At 39.6% G+C, this 21717-nt stretch overlaps 1 long non-coding RNA gene across 1 annotated transcript in view; it reads left to right on the top strand.

Annotated features, from left to right (window-relative positions):
• The window catches only part of LOC129629856 (uncharacterized), a 125984-nt gene extending 108501 nt beyond the window's left edge, over positions 1 to 17483 (top strand). The window contains exon 3 of the long non-coding RNA XR_008703351.1: positions 17357 to 17483. This is a non-coding gene — a long non-coding RNA (uncharacterized LOC129629856). The remainder of the gene's footprint in view (positions 1 to 17356) is intronic.
• The last annotated feature ends 4234 nt before the right edge of the window (positions 17484 to 21717 follow it).

Below are 21717 nucleotides of genomic sequence, written 5' to 3'. Positions count from 1 at the left end.
TCTATCACAACATCTTAGCATGGTGACAAAAATGAATAATTTCATTCAATGTATGAAACAGTTCTTTGTTCTAAGAATTTAAAATCTAGTAATGAAAATATGACAGTAAGCAGTAACCCTTGCAACCTCTTAGTAAAATCTTATATGTTGACATATTCTTATTTCATTTGCAACATGTGCGTAATGGACATAATTTCTGAGGAACTGAGCAGCACAAGATTACCACCTTACTTATCCAAAATGGCTATTAGGCAAAGAAGGCAGATTAACAAATAGGCACATGAGACCTGAAACATTATTATTGGGGAACATAAAGAGACAAGAGCAACGGTTATATTGTTCCCTCTTGCCTGTCATACGCTAAGGCGGCACATAGTGAAGCAGTGGGACTGGAAGAGAGATCCAGTGTTCTGGGCTGGGAGCTTATATAAGCTTCATATTAGAAGAAGCTCAGTCACCTCCACCAGCTTGACCAAGAGTGAAGTTCAAGACTTGAGCCTGCAGCTGTATGATGTGCTGTACAAGTGACTGCCAGACCTGATCCATCATCTCAGCACTTTACTAGAATGGATTGTCAGCATTGAAGCATACAGCTGGTTTTGATGGAGTAGATTTCAGTTCCCAAATATGCTGCAAAGGGCCAATTCCCTCTTGGATGAGTTAATCCTTAACTCTGAGTCAACACCCCAGATTCCAAAGGAATCAGCAACCCCATCAGCAATCCCTGCTGTTTCAACCCACATGAGTTATTTGCTAACATTGCAGTGATGCAGCATTCTCACTGATATACATGAATCTGAGTTCAACTCAAAAACAGGTTATTCCGTTCATGTTTTGAAGGCTCCATATGATTTACATTTCTTCTATATAATTCTTTTATGGAAGAATATTTTAATTTTAGAAATTTTTATCATTCCTCTCTAAAGTTGTTAATCACCTAAGTATTTTATTTTCCCTTTATATTATGTCCCTTTTATTAGACTTCACAATTTCTTCTAGAAGAAATGTTCTAATTTAACTTGAAAAATATATACATATGGTTCCTGACTCAACTTATGATTAGTTAACTTTGTAACGGTGCAAAGTGATATGCATTCTGTAGAAACCATAATTAATTTTGAATTTTGCTCTTTCCCTGGTTAGTGATATGCAGTATACAGTACCCTCTTGTGATGCTGGACAGTGGTAGCCACAGCTCCCAGTCAGCCACATGTGACCACGAGGGTGAACAACCCATACGTTTACGGACATTCTGTGCCTAGACATTCATTCTGTTTTTTACTTTCAGAATAATATTCAAAATATTACATGAGTTACTCAAAACTTTATTGTGAAATGGTCTTTGTGTTAGATGATTTTGCCTAACTGTAAGCTGATATAATTTTTGCCTGCATGCTCAGTCACTTCAGTCATGTCCGACCCTTTGTGACCATATGGACGGTAGCCTGCCAGGCTCCTCTGTTCATGGGATTCTCCAGGCAATAATACTAGAGTGGGTTACCATGCCCTCCTCCAGGGGATATAAGTAACTAGGAACATGTTTAAGGTAGGAAGGCAATGGCACCCCACTCCAGCACTCTTGCCTGGAAAATCCCATGGACGGAGGAGCCTGGTGGGCTGCAGTCCATGGGGTCACTAGGAGTCGGACACGACTGAGCGACTTCCCTTTCACTTTTCACTTTCATGCATTGGAGAAGGAAATGGTAACCCACTCCAGTGTTCTTGCCTGGAGAATCCCAGGGACGGGGGAGCCTGGTGGGCTGCCGTCTATGGGGTCGCACAGAGTCGGACACAACTGAAGCAGCAGGCTAAGCTATGTTGTTTATTGCATTAGGAGTATTAAATGCATTTTTGACTTCCAGTATTTTCAATTTATGATAGGCTTATTGGAAAGTAACTCCAGTATAAGTCAAGGAAAATCTGTATCTTTCATTTTTCATGTCATTTTATTTCATAACTCTGGATAATACTTTTTAATACATTTTACTGAATGGGGTTACCTTATAGGCAGGAGTGTTTTATTATGAATTCTATTAGTTTCTGATGAATAGTGCTGTTTTTAGTTGGTCCAGGAGATTTGCTACTTATTCCAAGTTCTGTTGGAAACCAGTAATACTAGAACAAAGTTCCAATATATTTCGTTTTTTATCTTTTCTAAAGGTTAATGCTCTAGTTTCTGAAACAGTGATTTAGGAAATGTTAACTTTATGCTAATTCAAATTATTCTCCAAAAATCTGCCCTGAAATAGCCTCTTGCCTTTTTTATCCTACACCTGGAAAAGAAGAAAAGTACTAAAATTCCGATGGTGGATCTGGCAAATGGAAAGAAAGTGCATTAAACATATATTGCTAAACTGGCTAAAGGAAGGTTTTTGGGTTTTGTTTTGTTTTGTTTTTTGCTAGAGCTACTTGGCATATATCTTGACTATTTCTTTTAACTGGAGAAAATTAAAATTAACCATCAGAGCACATAGTCAACTTTTTTTGCCCTCGTATTTGTGTCATAAAAAAAAGAAACCCACTTGGAAAACAAAGAAATATTCAAATAGGTAATACGGAGCTTATGGTTTGAGTGATGAATGCATCAGTTTGGAAGTATAAAACCGAGAGAACTGATGACCCAGGGCTGGTTTGGAGTATAAATTTAAAACTTGTGTTCTTTGAAAATTCACTGAAAGGAGATAAATGGATAGTGCTCTTTTCACAAAGTTTCAGGAATCCAAAATATCAAGACAAAATATTGCCCAAGGGGAAAAGGTTAAATTTTCCAGATGCCTCAGCATTAAAATATTGGAGCAGAGAGACAAAGGTTTAAACAATAATTGCTAACTACCCTTTTCTCTGCTGTTAGAAAATTTGTATTCTTCAGACATTTCCTGTTCCATCCTAAAGGCTAAATTCATTAGGCTCTACGCATTTTATTTAAGCAAAAAATAGGAATATGAATAATATTTAGTTATTTCTTTCAAAATATTGCTGCTTAGATATTGCTGTTGTGTAGTGTTCTCAGAAAGCAATTAGCCTTGCAAGCAACAAAGAGTTAGTGCTTTCCAAACTGCTCTAGACCATGTCTTATTTTGAAAAACAGACAACAAAAACTAAAAAGTAAAATTGAGTGCTCTCTTATAATACTTTGAAATGTTTAATTAATATGTAAATATTGAGATTATGAACAAATAAAAGTAAATAAATTTTGAATTCATATTGTATAACTCTGCATGACCCTTCTGTTAAATCAGAAATCTGTTATATTCCCCTAGCTCTTCCTGTCTGTCCCAATCCGGTACCCCCAGAAGAGAACCACTGTGAGAATACTATTTGCCTGGGCTTGTCATTTTAGATACACAAGTCTAAGCCACAAAGATGATTTGAGTTTAGATGTCCTCATATCATAACACTAGGATAGAATGCGTGGAATGAAGAGATAGTCAAAGAGCAATTGGAGCAACTCTCTGAGGTGCATCAACACTGTTGGTGAGCAGAGAAGTGTAGACAATATACTTAAGAAAAAGAAGACTGAGAGAAGAGACCTTTAGAAGTTGTGATTAGAGGGCTATGGTGGTTTTAAAATAAGTCCACAAATTATTTGAGCTCCTTCCTTCAAAAGGTAGAATATAATTTCTCTCTGCTTAAGTTTGGCTGGACTAAGTGATTCACTTCTAATAATAGGAATGACTAGAATAGAATAGCACCTTACAAAAGGTGCTGTGACTTCTTGAGTCACTCACTCTGAAGACTGCCAACTGCCATGTTATGAGGAGAAATCTGCAGAGTAAGGAATTCATTAAACAGCCGTGCAAATGCCACCATCCAATAACCATGCAAGTGAGCCATCATGGAAGCAAATTATCCACGTCCAATTAAGCCTTCAGATGACTGTATCCCCAGCCAACATCCTGACTGCAACCCCAGGACAGGTCCTGATCCAGTACCATCATCTGTGCCACTGCCAAATTCTTAACCCATAGAAACTGAGAGATAATAAATGTTTGTTGGTACAAGTCACTAAGTTTGGGAATAAGTTATTGCAAACACTAAATAATTAATGTAAGAACAAAGAGAATAATATGATTTTTGAGAGATGGTATGGTTGATAATGTTAACTGTGATTCAAGGTCATGTAAAATGAGGACGGAAAAGCATCCATGGACTTTGTCAACTTGAAGGCTCATCATAGCCTTAGGTGGAGCAGTTAGATGGAAAAGTGGGAATGAAAGTAAGAGACCATCCTACCTCATCTATCAAGAGGCAGATAGAAAACGTGGCTGCTGCTGCTGCTACTAAATCGCTTCAGTCGTGTCTGACTCTGTGCAACCCCACAGACTGCAGCCCACCAGGCTCCCCCATCCCTGGGATTCTCCAGGCAAGAACACTGGAGTGGGTTGCCATTTCCTTCTCCAATGCATGAAAGTGAAGTCGCTCAGTCATGTCCAACTCTTCACGACCCCATGGACTGTAGTCTACCAGACTCCCCCGTCCATGGGATTTTCCAGGCAAGAGTACTGGAGTGGGGTGCCATTGCCTTCTCTGGAAAATGTGGCTAGTGAGTATGAAAAAAGTGTACTTAAGAAATGTGGTTATAGAGTACAGGGGAGAGTTATTTAAGATGAAATATATTTATAAATATATATATTTATGAATATATATTGAAGATGATATATGCACATAAAATATACATAATATATATATTATTGTATATAATAATAGTGTAGGATTTGACATGTAGAGAGAATAAATATAGAGGATGAAAATACCAGGGTGGGAAATGGGGCAATGTCGCCGTGAAGGGAAGGTTACAGTAAAGTGCTGGCGACACATCCCTTCACATTTTATTCATTTTTAATAAAAAGGGAGCATAAATTAAGGTTGCAGGTAGAAACAGATTTGCATGCAAAAAGTTAAGGTATGTTTATTTTATTGATTATAGTAATTCTCAAGCTTAAACTTATACTTAACACTTAAACTTAGCACTTAACTTTGAACAACATGTTAAATGAAATGGAAACTAGGAATTTTAAAATAGTGCCATAAAGATGGAAGTTTCCCCCTCTTTTGCATACCACACCAAAATCAATTAAAAAAACATAGTAACAGAAGGAGTCGTGTCACCATGGTGGTGGGGTAGGAGATCATGGCCTCCATCCTCCCACGAAGAACAAGAATTAGACAGTTATCCACGAATGAAATAGGTCTGCAAGACCTCAAGAGTCCACTTAAGAAACTTTAAGAACACAATGAAGTGAAAACTCCAAGAACCGCACCAAAGAGTAGGAAGATGTGTTTTACTTTGCCTGCATTGTCCCATTCCCCAGGCTGACACTGCTCAGAGCCAAGAGGGAACTCCCCGGAGTAGGAGAGCTCTCAGACTTGGGAAAAGGAGAGTCAGGTGAGCAACTAGCTGCCCTAGCCTTTCTGGACCCAATTCACTTTCACCCCTCCCAGAGACTGCCAAAGCTGAGATGTCTAGAGATGCTTGAAGCAAGAAAGAAAGGCAGCAAGTAGCAGTTTTGGCTACCATGTAGCTTCAGTGAACTCAGTTCCCAGCCTCCCTGCCAAGGACCTCCATCACCCTTGCTGATGCTGCAGACCGACCATCCTCCCAAACCACCAGCTTTCATCACAGAGGACCTCATCACAGACTATAGCAGGCTGCTCCACAGAGGACCCCAGCAGCTTTTGCCCCCGAGGAAGCCATAGCCTCCCCAGAGCCCCTGAGGTTTCACCACTGGGGTTTTTGCCCCCAACATTTTCATGTTTGCAGATACTACCTGCCTGAGACCTTTCTTACTCCCTCTCCCACCCCCACACTGAAGCCTGAAATCAGCGCCAGCAGCGAGTCCGGTTCTTGTGATCACACATGCAGGACAGCAGCTCACCCCGTGTCATGTGTGTGCCTTGCTAGCATTTGCAGTCGTCAGTCCCTGCCAACAGTCTAGGCTCTCACAGCTGCATGGGCTTGCATCTGACCCCAACTTCTGCCATTGGCCTGCACCACACATGTGCCAGCAGCAAACTCCTGAAGCCATATATTGTACGTGGCAGGTCTGACTCCCATCACTGGCCCCCACCACAGTGTGTGCACCTGTGACTAGCTCCTATAGCCACACAAGTTCACACTGATGACTAGAGCTCCTGCAGCTGCTCATGTACTCCCAGTTGGCCCCAACCACTTCTGCTGGCCCGTCCCTTGCCACTGCACTTCTTTCTGCAGCAGGCCTTGCCACCAGACAAGTAGCTGCAGCCAGCCCCCACAGCCAAGTGTATGCCATTGGCTCAAGCCAATAATACCACCTGCCTTGGCCTATAGCCCTGGACCTGAGTCACCCCTAAGTGCCCCAACAGCCCTTGTAGCCAGGTTCATGAAGTTCTTAAGCCTCTCAAGCAAATTCAATACAAAAAGATTCTCCTCAAGACATGTTATAATAAAACTGTCAAAAGTTGTACATGGAGAATCAGCAAGAGAAAAGAAGAAATCACTTACAAGGGAATTCCCCATAAGACCATCATGGATTTCTCAGCAGTAACCTTGCTGATCAGGAGAAACTGGGATGTTATATTCACGGTGCTGGAAAAAAATGTCAGACATGAATATTTTACTTGGCAAAGTTGTCCTTCAAAAATGAAGAAGAGAGAGACTTTACCAGAGAAACAAGAGGTAAAATAATTCATCACACCAGACCTGACTCACAGGAAATGCTGAAAGGAGTTCTTAAAACTGTAATGAAATGAGGCAAATTGGTAACATGAAAACCAATAGAATGAAAACGTATGGTAAAGCTATGTACAGATCAAATTCAGAAAAGTCCAGTACTGTAATATGGTAGACTTAATCACTTAGCCCTAGTATAAAAGTTAAAGGGCAAAAGTATTAAAAATGACTATAACTACAATAAGTTTTAATGGATACACAATATAAATGTATGTAAATTGTGATATTAAAAGCATAAAATGTAGGGGAGAGGGATTAAAAGGGTAGAAATTTCGTATGCAATTAAAATTAAGTGATCAGCTTAACATAGACTATATTTTTATAAGATGTTTTATGTAAACCTTATGATAAGCACAGAAAAAAATCCACATAGACATACAAAAAAGAGAGAGAAATCAAAGAATGTCACTATGGAAAATTATTAAATCACAAAGGAAGACAGCAAGAGAGGAAGAAAGAGAGAAAATATTAAACATCCAGAAAACAATGAAGAAGATGGCATTAGTATGTCCTTACCTATCAATAGTTAATTGAATTGAGGATCTACTCTGCACAGTGTTAATCATAATGAATCATACTGTGGTATATACCTGAATGTTGCCAAGGGAGTAATTTTTTTTTTTTAGTATAATTGCTTTACAAGGTTGAGTTAGTTTCTTTTGTACAATGAAATGAACCAGCTGTATGTGTACACATACCCCCTCCCTCTTGGAGGGGGTATATATATATACCTCCTGCCCATCCCACCCATCTGGGTCATCACAGAGCACGGCACTGAGCTCCCTGTGCTGTATACCAACTTCCCATTAGCTATCTGCTTCATAAATGGTCATGTATTTATGTCAAACCTAATCTCCCAATTCAACTCACCCTCTCCTTCCCCCACACCCCATGTCCACACATCCATTCTCTACATCTCTACGTTCCTGCCCTGCACCTAGATTCATCTGTACCATTTTTCTAGATTCCACATACATGGATTAATATACAAAATTTGTTTTTCTTCTTCTGACATGCTTCAATCTGTATGACAGACTCTAGGTCCATTTACATCTTTACAAATGACTCAACTCCATTCCTTTTTATGGCTGAGTAATGTTTGAGTGTATGTATGTACCACATCTTTATCCATTCATTTGTCGATGGACACTTAAGTTGCTTCCATGTCCTTGCTGTAGATCTTAAATGTTCTCACTACAAAAAGGAAATGGTTATGATATGATGGGATGAAGGTATTAGTTAATGCTATGGTGGTAATCAGAGCAACACATTGTACACTTCAAACATACAATATTGTATGTCAACTACATCTCAATAAAACTTGGGGAAAAGGTGATAAAAAAGGCAAAAATAAAACTCATGTTCTGATAAAACAGAGATATTTATAGCCTCAAATTATAAGTTATGAAGAAATGACCATTTTTTGCCAAAGTTGGAAAGGCCAATAGAAATCTGCTAAGATCTTATAATTGATTGAATTTGTTGTTGTTGCTGCTGTTGTTGAATTGCCAAGTCATGTCAGATTCTCTGCAACCTCATGAATTGTACCATGCCAGGCTTGTGTGTCTATGGGATTTCCCAGGCAAGCATGATGGAGTGGGTTGCCATTTCCTGCTCCAGGGGATCTTCCCAAGCCAGGGATCAAACCCGTCTCCTGCATTGGCAGATGGACTCTTTACTGTTGTGCCACCAGGGAAACCCCTCAGAAGCTGTGAAAGTGACCTCAAATATTTGAAAAAAGTGTTTTTAAAGATACAATTAAATTAAGGATCTCAAGATCCTGGTTTAAGGCTGGTTCTAAATCTAAAGATGGTTGTCCATTTAAAAGGAGGGGAGAAGATAATGGGGAGAAGATCATGTGAAGGCCCATATGAAAATCTAGGCTAAGACTGAGGTTATTCTGCCCTATGCCAAGGAATACCAGGAGCCACTGGAACCTGGGAGAGGCAAGGAAATGTTCTCCTCAAGAACTTTCAGAGAAATCATCACCCTGCTGCCATCTTGATTCCAGACTTCAGGCCTACATTATACACAATAATTTATTTCTATTGTTTTGAGCCACAAGTTTGTAGTACTTTGACACCCCTATGAAACTAATGCACATCTCCTTGCTTTTAAAATTCAGAAAAAGAAGGCAGGACACATTTACCAAATAAGGGTCCACTCTGTGAACAGTTCATCAGTCAAAAAGTTGTTTAGAAACCTAATCAAACAGTGAGACATTAGAGGAACTGCTTTATATTAAAGCCTCATGATGCAAAGAAAACAGGCCTTAAAGAGGAGTCACACGCACATGCTATAATTGCAAGGAAGAATTCTCAAGTTTAGCAAAGTGATCACCTTTATAAAAACAAAAAACATAGAGTATAGTTCAAAAAGCTCAGGCACTTATGGTGAGAATTCAGACAGAATAAAATATGAACAGGCAAAGCACAGGAAGAAAGGCTAGAGAAGGACAGACATAGACCCACACATGTTCAAAACCATAAAAAAAAAGAGAGAGAGAGAATAATGAATGGTAGGAAAGACAGGCAAGTGGTATTCTATTTTGCAAAATTAGTGGCCCCAAAGAAAATGATTACTAGAAAAGAAAACAATAAAATTATCCTAAGATAAAATAAAACTTTCCAAAATAAAATAGTATAAACTTTCTAAAAATTAAAGATGTGAATCTATAGATTTAAGAACCAAAAATCACCTATTATAAGAAAAGCTAACACAGAACAATCAATACATGAATATTGTGATACAGACTGGTAGATTTTACTGTACTTTAAACAAATAGAAGGAAAAACAGTTTAGGAATCTAAGCAAAGTAAGTCAAGACATCTGTAAGGGAATAAAATTACTCTGGTTTCCCTCTTCCTTGTTGCATCATTTAACCCTAGAAACAGGAAAGCATATCTATAAAGCCTTCAAAGTAGGAACAGGCAATATAAATAATCTATGTGGATTAAGTATCAAGGCAACCTAGACAAAAGAGCTGACAGTGGACATTAATTTATGTGAACAACTAGGATAAAGACAGATGTGAAAATAAGACTAATAATGAAAATACTATATGCTCTGAGAGTGTAGAAATGGTATACTGGAAGGAAAATAGTGGGAACTGTGGTAAATGGGATGATTGTCTAATCTTTTATGAATACAAGTTGAATGAGCCATTAATGATATAGACAAAGCTGTAAGTGTTACAAGTTTTACACAAAGTTACAAGTGTTACAAAGTTACAAGTTTACACATACTTTAATGTATAAGGCTAAATAAACAACAAGATAGGAAAAGAGAGAATGAAAGGGAGAGAAAGGAAGTAAAAACACTGAATTATGCTCTTGCCCACAGCAAGAAGTTCATAGACATTGTCAAAGAAAAAGAATTTAATTTTTTTATATAAAGCTATAGTCATAAATGTATAAAAAATAAAAAGAAGATAAAAGAAAACTAATTAATACCATAATTACAAAAAAACCCCCACATTAAATAGTTAACCTAAACATAGAATTTGAAGAGACAAGGAAAACACATGTCAAACCACTAAATAGAAATGCACTACCTACCTATTATTTACTAAAATAATAAAATTCTCAGGTTGGACCTCAAAGCACTATCTGGTATAATAAAACATTCTTAGCACAAAGATATTTATATTAACTAGAAATTAATAAATGGGCAAAGGCAAACCAGGCAATTATGCACCCCCAAAAAAAGTTTTCAGAGAAGGCAATGGCACCCCACTCCAGTACTCTTGCCTGGGAAATCCCATGGACGGAGGGCCTGGTGGGCTGTAGTCCATGGGGTCGCTAAGAGTCAGACTCAACTGAGCGACTTCACTTTCACTTTTCACTTTCATGCATTGGAGAAGGAAATGGCAACCCACTCCAGTGTTCTTGCCTGGAGAATCCCAGGGACGGGGGAGCCTCGTGGGCTGCCGTCTATGGGGTCACACAGAGTCAGACATGACTGAAGTGACTTAGCAGCAGCAGCAGCAGCAGCAGCAAAAAAAAGTTTTAACATTAATGGAGCTAAATCTATAGAAAAAACAGAATAGAAACACATAGTAGGTATAAATTTGTATTTACTTCTCAATAATATGAACATTCTATATTAACATATTCTATATTAAACATACATGTAAATATGTATGTGCATTTGTGAAAGATGAGAGAATACACTTTCTTTTCAAATTCCGAACTAAAATTCACAAACTGACCTTATATTGGGCCCTAAACAACTGCATAATAAATTCCAGAGTTAAAATAATACAACTTTAAAGCAATAAAGTAAAAATAGCATGAGTGATCTTTCTACAAGGTAAATTTTGTCTTATATGTCTCTTATGTAAAGCAGTAAATCAAACTAAAATTGGAAATGAGATAGAAAATTATGTCAGTTACAATATGTATATGTCTAAGTAGTCATGTATGGATGTGAGAGTTGGACTGTGAAGAAGGCTGAGCGCTGAAGAATTGATGCTTTTGAACTGCAGTGTTGGAGAAGACTCTTGAGAGTCCCTTGGACTGCAAGGAGATCCAACCAGTCCATTCTGAAGGAGATCAGCCCTGGGATTTCTTTGGAAGGAATGATGCTAAAGCTGAAACTCCAGTACTTTGGCCACCTCGTGTGAAGAGTTGACTCATTGGAAAAGACTCTGATGCTGGGAGGGATTGGGGGCAAGAGGAGAAGGGGATGACAGAGGATGAGATGGCTGGATGGCATCACCGACTCGATGGACGTGAGTTTGAGTGAACTCCGGGAGTTGGTGATGGACAGGGAGGCCTGGCGTGCTGCGATTCATGGGATCGCAACGAGTTGGACATGACTGAGCAACTGAACTGAACTGAGCTGAAACCTATGAAAAACACAATGAAAATAGAAGAAAAGTAATATATATCAAAAGCAGTGTGCATTCAATTTTTAAATGTCCGAAAAAAGACAAATGTAAGAAGGGAGTGAGTAATAAAGATAAAAGCAAAAATGTTGGAACCAATAAATAGGCCCTATTGTCCTTTTTGCTGTGAATAAAATTGATTGCATGAATAAAGAGAAAAGTTATTTATTATCAATGGCAATAAAGAAATAATGACAAACATCATAGAAATTAGTAGAATTCTAAACACCCAATCATTAAAAATTTTTGTTTTTAGTTTGAGAACATGGATGCTTTCCTTGAAAAATATAAATCACTAAAACTGACCCCACAAAGTGGGGATGGAAAACCACACACATGATTTACCATTCAAAAGATAAAGTATCTAATAGCTATTGCCCAGATGGTTTCACTAGGGAATTCTTAAAAAACTTCAAGTAATGGATAACTGCAATTATATTTCAACAGTTCAAGGCATAGAAAAAACTTTCTACCTCTTTTAAAATTATCATACATCGCATTGATACCAAAATCTGATTGAAGGTATGCACATACAAAAACCCACAGAACTTTTAAATTTATTAATATAAAAGCATTTAAAAATTACCTAGCAGAAACCAGCTGCTTATTTAATAAATAATAGAACAAATACAGTTTATTCCTGAAATGTTAATGTAGTTAAAAATTAGAGTAGCTGTAAATTTAAATCAACATAATTGGCAAGTCAAAAGAGACATATACATCTAGCTATAAAGATATTATTTTAATTAAATTGACTACCTAATTCTTTATTTTAAAAATGATAATAAAGGTAGTTTCTATAGGATCCTGTATATTTATGTAAAAATAGCTTGCATATGCAAATTGAGAAAAAATTAGATACATTCTCTTTGAAACCAATAATGAAACAAAATTTGCTATCAACATTTTGATTATAAAATTTTCCAAAGGCATTAGGCAATAATATTGAGGAATGCATTGGGTAATAAATTTAGAAACAAAATTTGGAATGCAGAATTTTAAATTACTACTATTTGAGAATAATATATATGTTTTTCCTTACAAAATCTAGAAGGACCAATTAGAAGACTATCATAAAGAATAAGACAAAGCAGTTGCAGGGCTCGACACAAAACTGATTCATAGAGAATAAATGGGTTTCTCATATGGGCGATGAAAAGGTCTGAAAATAAGACACCAAAAGATAAAATCAAAACAAGAAACATGTACAGTTTTTTATGTAGAAAGCTGTTCATGCCACTGAGAGACACAGAGGAAGACTTTAGCATAAGAAAAGACATTCTCAGAGAAGAAAATGCAACATCATAAGAATGTCGATTCTCCTTCAAATTAACCTATAAATTTAAATGTGATCTTAGTAAAAATACCAACAGTATATATTTGCAAACTGGACAAATTGGTGCCAGTGTAAAACTAACAATAAAATAAGAATGTCCTAAAAATAGAGATACAAAAGGAGATAGAATTATGATTCTCTGTCCTTATCATTTTGAACTTGTCATAATTAAAACAACATGATATGGAACAGAAAGCCAATTCAATGTGCTTTAAGCATTACAAGGATGATATTTTTACATTATTATTAGTTTATTTTTTTAACTTGAATCTAATCAATTGGTCAACATTATATAATTCATTTTTATGTTTTCAGTAAAAAAATTTTTAAAAAGCACAGTTAAGAGTTTTATTAAAACAACATTATACATGCTGAAGAAGAACATTTATCAAGAGTAGATTTTTGCCTACACTAGAGTTAAATAAAATGAGAAAAGTGTGAAGAGTCAAGGAGAGATGTGATTAAATCAAATTTTCTCATGATATTCAGGATATAATATCCTGAAAAGCTTTTAACTTTCTGTGGGCATGTTAGGAAAAAAAGGAAAATTGAAAAACACTCAAAATAAAAACTAATTTCTTTCAGAAGAGTTGATCAATCCTGGAGTAAAATGGATTTTTCAAAATCACATTTTAAACCACCATCAAAACAATGAGTAATTAATGAGTTACTTTTGAATGTGGATATTTTCAATGAAACTGAGAATTAAATACCAATGGAAAATTTTCATGCCAAATGAGAAGAAACAATCCCTTCACATTAAAAGAAATTATGGAGTTGAGAGATTCTTTCTGTGGAAAGTCAGTTCAGTTCATTTCATTTTAGTTGCTCAGTCGTGTCCAACTCTTTGCGACCCTATGAACTGCAGCACACCAGGCCTCCCTGTCCATTACCAACTTCCGGAGTTTACCCAAACTTACGTCTATTGAGTCAGTGATGCCATTCAACCATCTCATCCTCTGTCATCCACTTCTCCTCCCGCCCTCAATCTTTCCCAGCATCAAGGTCTTTTCAAAAGAGTCAGCTCTTTGCATCAGATGGCCAAAGTACTGGAGTTTCAGCTTCAGGATCAGTCCCTCCAATGAACACCCAGGACTGCTCTCCTTTAGGATGGACTGGCTGGAACTCCTTGCAGTCCAAGGGACTCTCAAGAGTCTTCTCCAACATCACAGTTCAAAACCATCAATTCTTCAGCTCTCAGCTTTCTTTATAGTCCAACTCTCAAATCCATACATGACTACTGGAAAAACCATAGCCTTGACTACATGGACCTTTGTTGACAAACTAATGTCTCTGCTTTTGAATACGCTGTCTAGGTTGGTCATAACTTTCCTTCCAAGGAGTAAGAGTCTTTTAATTTCATGGCTACAGTCACCATCTGCAGTGATTTTGGAGCCCCAAAACATAAAGTCAGCTACTGTTTCCACTGTTTCCCGATCTATTTCCCATGAAGTGATGGGACCAGATGCCATGATCTTCATTTTCTGAATGTTGAGTTTTAAGCCAACTTTTTCACTCTCCTCTTTCACTTTCATCAAAAGGCTCTTTAGTTCTTCTTCACTTTCTGCCATAAGGGTGGTGTCATTTGTATATCTGAGGTTATTGATATTTCTCCCGTCAATCTTGATTCCAGCTTGTGCTTCTTCCAGCCCAGCATTTCTCATGATGTACTCTTCATATAAGTTAAATAAGTAGGGTGACAATATACAGCCTTGACGAACTCCTTTTCCTATTTGGAACCAGTCTGTTGTTCCATGTCCAGTTCTAACGGTTGCTTCCTGACTTGCATATAGGTTTCTCAAGAGGCAGGTCAGGTGGTCTGGTATTCCCATCTCTTTCAGAATTTTCCACAGATTATTGTGATCCACACAGTCAAAGGCATTGGCATAGTCAATAAAGCAGTAGTTAGATGTTTTTATCTATCAATAACATCAAAACATCAATAAATAGATGTTTTTCTGGAACTCTCTTGCTTTTTCAATGATCCAGCGGATGTTGGCAATTTGATCTCTGGTTCCTCTGCCTTTTCTAAAACCAGCTTGAACATCCAGAAGTTCACGGTTCACATATTGCTGAAGCCTGGCTTGGAGAATTTTGAGCATTACTTTACTAGCATGTGAGATGAGTGCAATTGTGTGGTAGTTTGAGCATTCTTTGGCATTGCCTTTCTTTGGGGTTGGAATGAAAACTGACCTTTTCCAGTCCTGTGGCCACTGCTGAGTTTTCCAAATTTGCTGGCATATTGAGTGCAGCACTTTCACAGCATCGTCTTTCAGGATTTGGAATAGTTCAACTGGAATTCCATCACCTCCACTAGCTTTCTTCATAGTGATGCTTCCTAAGGCCCACTTGACTTCACATTCCAGGATATCTGGCTCTAGGTCAGTGATCACACCATCGTGATTATCTGGGTCATGAAAATCTTTTTTGTACAGTTCTGTGTATTCTTGCCACCTCTTCTTAATATCTTCTGCTTCTGTTAGGTCCTTACCATTTCTATTCTTTATCAAGACCATCTTTGCATGAAATGTTCCCTTGGTATCTCTAATTTTCTTGAAGAGATCTCTAGTCTTTCCCATTCTGTTGTTTTCCTCTGTTTCTTTGCACTTATTGCTGAGGAAGGCTTTCTTATCTCTCCTTGCTTATCTTTGGAACTCTGCATTCAAATGGGTATATCTTTCCTTTTCTCCTATGCCTTTCCAGTCTCTTCTTTTCTCAGCTTTTGGAAGGCATCCTCAGATAGTCTGTAAAGCACTTGCTTTGTGTGTTTCTTCATCTGGGACATTAATATCTGGCCTGTCTTTGCTTTTATCAAAATGAAAGCATTATAATAAAAATGAGGGATATGGCGGAGGAGATTATGCTTTTGTTTTCTTGGCTATTTCTTTATTTGCTGGTTTTCATAAAAGAGATAACAATGTGAATCACAAACCTTCAACAGTGACTCACTCAATGAGAAAGTTTTTGCAAACTCTTCCCAGTTGTGAATAGCATATTGTTAATTTCATGTGCACTTCCTAATACTCTTTGGGCAGTTTGGATACCTAAGGCTTGGTGTAAGTTCTAAACTGACATGTCATCATCAGTACTAGGAACAATTAGTATGTACTTTTGATTATGAATATTTTCATTTAGATAGATTTTTCTGCCTGTTTGTTTATAATTTTAGAGCAACAGTCTTATTGCTACTCAGACTCTTCATGTGATAGCTTTGGGTTACTCTCAGATTTCTCCTATAGCTGATGTGACATATTCTAGAAGGACTCTCAGAAAATTTAGTGAGAATTCTGTTACATACATGATGTATGTTACACTACACACACAGGCTTCCCTGATAGCTCAGTTGGTAAAGAATCCACCTGCAATGCAGGAGACCCCCAGTGGATTCCTGGGTTGGGAAGATCTGCTGCAGAAGGGATAGGCTACTCACTCTAGCATTCTAGGGCTTCCCTTGTGGCTTAGCTGGTAAAAATCCACCCACAAAGAGGGTGACCTGGGTTCAATCCCTGGGTTGGGAAGATCCCCTGGAGAAGGGAAAGGCTACCCACTCCAGGATTTTGGCCTAGAGAATTCCATGGACTGTATAGTCCATGAGGTCACAAAGAGTCGGACGTGATTGAGTGACTTTCACTACACACACACACACATACACACATATAGGCTGTATGTTCAGGCCACCCAAGAGGGCTGTTCTCTTGCTCTCTGTATATCTTTTGACCAGCACCTGCTTCAACCTAATCACAGGACTGACTTTCTTACATATATGCTCTGGCCCCAACCAGTGTTTTTTCCATTAGATTAGAACATCTCCACCTGATAGCTTACTAGATGATAGACCGACAAAGTTCTGTCTAGTCAAAGCTATGATTTTTCCAGTAGTCATGTATGGATGTAAGAGTTGCACTATAAAGAAAGCTAAGTGCTGATGAATTGATACTTTTGAATTGTGTTGTTGGAGATGCCTGGTGAGGGTTCCTTGGACTGCAACTAGATGAAACCAGTCCATCTAAAGGAAATTAGCCCTGAATATTCTTTGGAAGGACTGATGCTGAAGCTGAAACTCCAATACTTTGGCCACCTGATGCGAAGAACTGACTCCTTGGAAAAGACCCTAATGCTGGAAAAGATTGAAGACAGGAGGAGAAGGGGACAACAGACGATGAGATGGTTGGATGGCATCACCAACTCAATGGACATGAGTTTGAGCAAGCTCTGGGAGTTGGTGATGGACAAGGAAGCCTGGTATGCAGAAGTCCATGGAGTTGCAAAGAATCAGACAGGAGTGAGCGACTGAACTGAACTGAACCTGATAGCTTACTAGATGGGGAGTGAGGGATGTGCTCCTCTGCTAGTTCCCCTGGTAACTGATGAGCCAACCTGATGTCAATTCTCCCTGTAACTGGTAACCTTCCTCTCTTTCCAGAGTGAAGACTGCTGCCATGTCCTGCCTGCTGACTGCAGCACACTCTGCGGTGTCAGTCCAGGACCTTGCTCAAACACGTAAGCCCTCCCGTCCATTAGACCATTGATGTCTCTGTCACCAGCTCTGGGCTGTTTCTCTGGTCTTGAGGATGGGGAAATATAGGGCTTGGAGGGCTCTGCAGTGCAGCCCAACAATTGGCAGAGCAGCTGGGAGGTAGAAGAAACTCTTTTGAGACCCATGGTGTCAGAAAATAAGGATTGGAAATGGATGGTTGTGGGGGATGTCCACTAGCATGTGGGGCCTGAAAGTTGTGGGGATAATCCTGGGGTGGCCATTCATGAAGATGGTGGATTGCAGGGGAAGCTCCAGGGTCCCATCCACCATGTGGGGCCCTGTGGTGCCTGTCTTGATAAATGGGGGCTTCAGGAGTACAGAGAACTCATAGACATCCCTAAGGCTTTTGCAGAGATATTAGCTGCCATTACATGGAGAAAAAAGAAGTGGCCTCAGCTGTGGGCTGGCCTTTGCTTTTTATATCAAGAAAGGCCACAGAAGCTGAATGTGAGTGAATGTCTATTACTGTTATTTGTTTAAGCTGAACTGGCAATTTAAAAACTGAAAAAGAATCCCTGAAGATGTCCTCTTTTGACAATCTAAGACTGGATTTTGCATATGCCTTTAGAGGAAGTCAGCTTTAAGGAAGGAATTGGTATTTCTCTTCCTGTGCCTTTGAGATGTAAATGAACCTGGGCTTTCAGGAACTTTAATCGTTTGTGTCTCTAAAAGTGAAAGGGAAAAAAAGAAAAGACTTAAAAACTCTGTAGGAATAATTTGGGGTATGTCTATCTAAAATAATCTCTCCAGATTTTGGTAGCTTGAAACTAAACTAAGTTAAATGAAGAGAATCGTTGATTATTTGGGTCATTCTGTTAGGTAGTTAGTATAGGAAAAAGAATCAGGCCAAGGATCAGGCCAATGAAAACTGTTAGCACAGGTCAGGCATTTAGCAGATTTTCCAGCAGTTTATGAAGGGGATTCCTTGGCACGTTTTTCTCACTGCTTTTTCCTCCTGTCCTTCAGCTCTCTCTCCCAGGACTTGAGCCCAGCCAAAACCCATGGTGCCTGGCTTCAGGACCTAATGAAGCTCAGGCTGTCATGTCTCATTGCAAAAATTCAGTTAGAGACACAGCTATAGGAAAGAGGTGGATTTGTTCTGATATAGAGAAGCACACTCTGCAGGGTGTGGGCCATTGCAAAGGGCAAGTGCCTGGGCCATAGAATGTGATGTGGCTAGTTTTTTTTTTTTTTTTTTTCCCCAGATAGGTGAATTCATATGCTAATGAGTTGAGAGGATCATCCCAACCATTGGGGAACCACCCACACCTCTGTCTTTTGACAGGTCCTTGGACCTGTCCTGCCACCTGAGTATGTCAAGCTTGCAGATTGGGGATCAAGGTTTAGTTGTGTCAGGCAAGTGTAATCTCCTTGGTTCTGTCTCATCTCAACAAAAATTTGAAGCAACGGACATTAAAGCCCTCAGCGCGTCGCAGCTCTTGGACAGACCATGTTATAGCTCTCGGGTCTCAAACAGACCGTGTTATAGCTCTTAGGCAGATCAGTGTTGCAGCTCTGTGTTATAGCTCAGTTTTATTTAGAAAATAGCAGGAAAATACATCCTCGAGGCGTGAGGGCATGCCGACCCAAAGACGCAAAGAATAGAGAGAGAGAGAGAGAATGAGCGCGCCTGCCTGTGGGAGAGAGAGAGAGACCTGGCTCTTTGGTTCCTCTTTTTATATGTTTTTTCCTCCCCCATGGGCCTGCCCTATGTAAATTGGGCTAGCCAGGAGTATTTGTTCTACCTGAGGTCCTCAATCCGGTCTTCGGACCTTACTTTGTTCTATTTTCATGGGCTTTTCCCTTCCTTGTCTTTTTGCCACCACCATTCTGGACTCCTTTTCCCTATTCTAACTCCCTAACATTCCCCAGTCAAAGAGATGATGGTAATTCTTTGGGAATAAGGGCTTCGAGGTCTCTCTGGCTACTTCCTACTGACCTGGGGCTATGAGGGGCATTGGGCCTCCCCTCTTGCTAGTCTCAGGCCTCAGAGTCCTTATAGTGGTGTCCATCTAAGGATGAGTGATATTTTCTGTGGTCGGCTGTAGTTTTATATATCCTTATTGAACTGACATCACATGTCGTAGCTTGTTGACCTGGTGGCAGAGGTTTAGCCTCTATGGTCTCAAAATTGGGGACTAATGCATATCCAGCTCTTCTGTTTCCATGAAAGATAAAGCTGCTTCCATCAGTGTACCAGATTTCCCCAGGATTGGTCAGAGGATCTTCCAACAATCCCTCTTGGGGTTTTGCCCAGTGGTCCAAGGCAAGAGTGAAAGGGGAGAAAGCCCTCGGGGGTAGGCAGGAGGGTGGCTGGGTTAAAACCTCACAAAGGGATATAGTGAGGCCTGAATTTTCCATCAGCACTACTTGATATCTGAGGATTCTTTGATCAGACATCCATAATAGCTTCTCCCATTTAGGAGGTTTTTCACTTGGTGGCTGGTAAAAATAGTTAGTTTGTCCCCAAAGGAGAGTTTTAAAGCATCCTCTATCAGGATTGCAATAGTTGCAAGATTTCGAAGGCAGTGGGGCCAGCCTTGGGCAGTTGGGTTGAGCCTCTTGGATAAGTAAGCTATGGGCTGGGGCTCAGATCCCAACTTATGAGATAACACTCCCATGGCTATTCCCTCTCTTTCGTGGACATAAAGTTGGAATGCTTTTTCTGGGTCTGGCAATCTCAAGGCAGATGCCTGAGTTAAGCCTTGTTTTAGTGTAGCCTCTGCCTTCTTTTGAGGAGTTCCCCACATCAGTGGGATTGAATCATCCTGTCCCCTTAAGATGGGCAATTAGACCATACTTGGTTATCTAGATTCTACAAAACTGGGTTAGCCCCAGGAAATCTCACAATTGTTTTAGAGTCATGGGGGAGGGCAACTGGAGGATTCCTTGTACATGATCAGAGGACAGCCTCCTAGCCCCGTGTGTAATCTGAACTCCCAGGTAAGTGACCTTTGTCTTGACCATCTGTGTCTTAGCATGGGAGACTTTATATCCCCTCTCTGCAAAAAAGTTTAGAACCTGAATTGCATATTGTTGGGCATTTTTCTCATCTGGAGAGCAGATTAGTAGGTCATCTGTGTATTGTAATATTTTTCCATTGGGTCCCAGGTCCAGATCTAGGAGATCCCAGCTAAGGGCCTATCCAAACAGGTGGGGGCTATCTCTGAACCCCTGAGGTAATACTGTCCAAGTCATCTGTTGGTGTTTTTCTCCTGGAGCCTCCCACTCAAAGGCAAAAAGATATTGGGATTCTTTAGCCACTGGTATGCAAAAAAAAAAAAAAAAAAGCATCTTTGAGATCTAAGACTGTAAACCACTTGGCACTGGGTGGGATTTCTCCCAGGATTACATAGGGATTGGGTACTGTGGGAAGGATGGGGACTACAGCTTCATTTAAGACCTGGAGATCTTGAAACATTCGTCAGATTCCATCCTTTTTCTCTACTGAAAGGATCTAGGTGTTACAGGGTGAATTGGTGGGGACCAATAGCCCCCAAGCAAGGAATTTATTTATTAAAGGCGGTAGTCCCCCGGAGCCTCTCTTCTGAGGGGATATTGTTTCCCGTTGAGAAACCAAGTGGGATCTCAGAAGACAATGACAATTGTTCAGCTTGGTGGGCTTGTCCAGGAGTCCCCTGGTCCCACACCTGGTGGTTAATTTTGTCCTCCCAGAGTTTTTGGTCCCTCTCTATTGGAGAGGGTGTAATGGGTCCTTCAGTAGTAACCAGAAACTGTAGGGCTCTAGGGGCTGAAAAGCTTCCCATCACAAGGGTGGCCCCCAATTTAGTGAGTATATCTCTTCCCAATAAGGGAGTAGGACACTCAGGGACTACCAGAAACATGTAGGGGGAATGTTAGGTAGTTAGCATAGGAAAAAGGAGTCCAGAATGGTGGTGGCTAAAACACAAGGAAGGGAAAAGCCCACAAAAATAGAACAAAGGAGGGTCTGAGGACCAGAGTGAGGACTTCAGATAAAACAAACAGTACTCTGGACCAGCCCAATTTACATAGGGCAGACCCAGGGGGAGGGGAAAAAAACATAAAAAGAGGAGCTAAAGGGCTGGGGGTCTCTCTTCTCTCTCTCTTCTCTTCACGTCTTTTGGGTTGGCATGCCCTCACGCCTCAAGGATGTATTTCCCTGCTATTTTCTAAATAAAACTGAGCTGTAACACAGAGCAATAACACTGGTCCATCCGAGAGCCGTAACACTGGTTGTCCGAGGGCTGTAATGCTGGTCTGAGGCT

The sequence above is a fragment of the Bubalus kerabau genome, chromosome 16 (genome assembly GCF_029407905.1).
Source record: "Bubalus kerabau isolate K-KA32 ecotype Philippines breed swamp buffalo chromosome 16, PCC_UOA_SB_1v2, whole genome shotgun sequence".
In the NCBI taxonomy this organism is placed as follows: Eukaryota; Metazoa; Chordata; class Mammalia; order Artiodactyla; family Bovidae; genus Bubalus; species Bubalus kerabau.
This window is presented reverse-complemented; position numbering and strand designations above follow the sequence as displayed.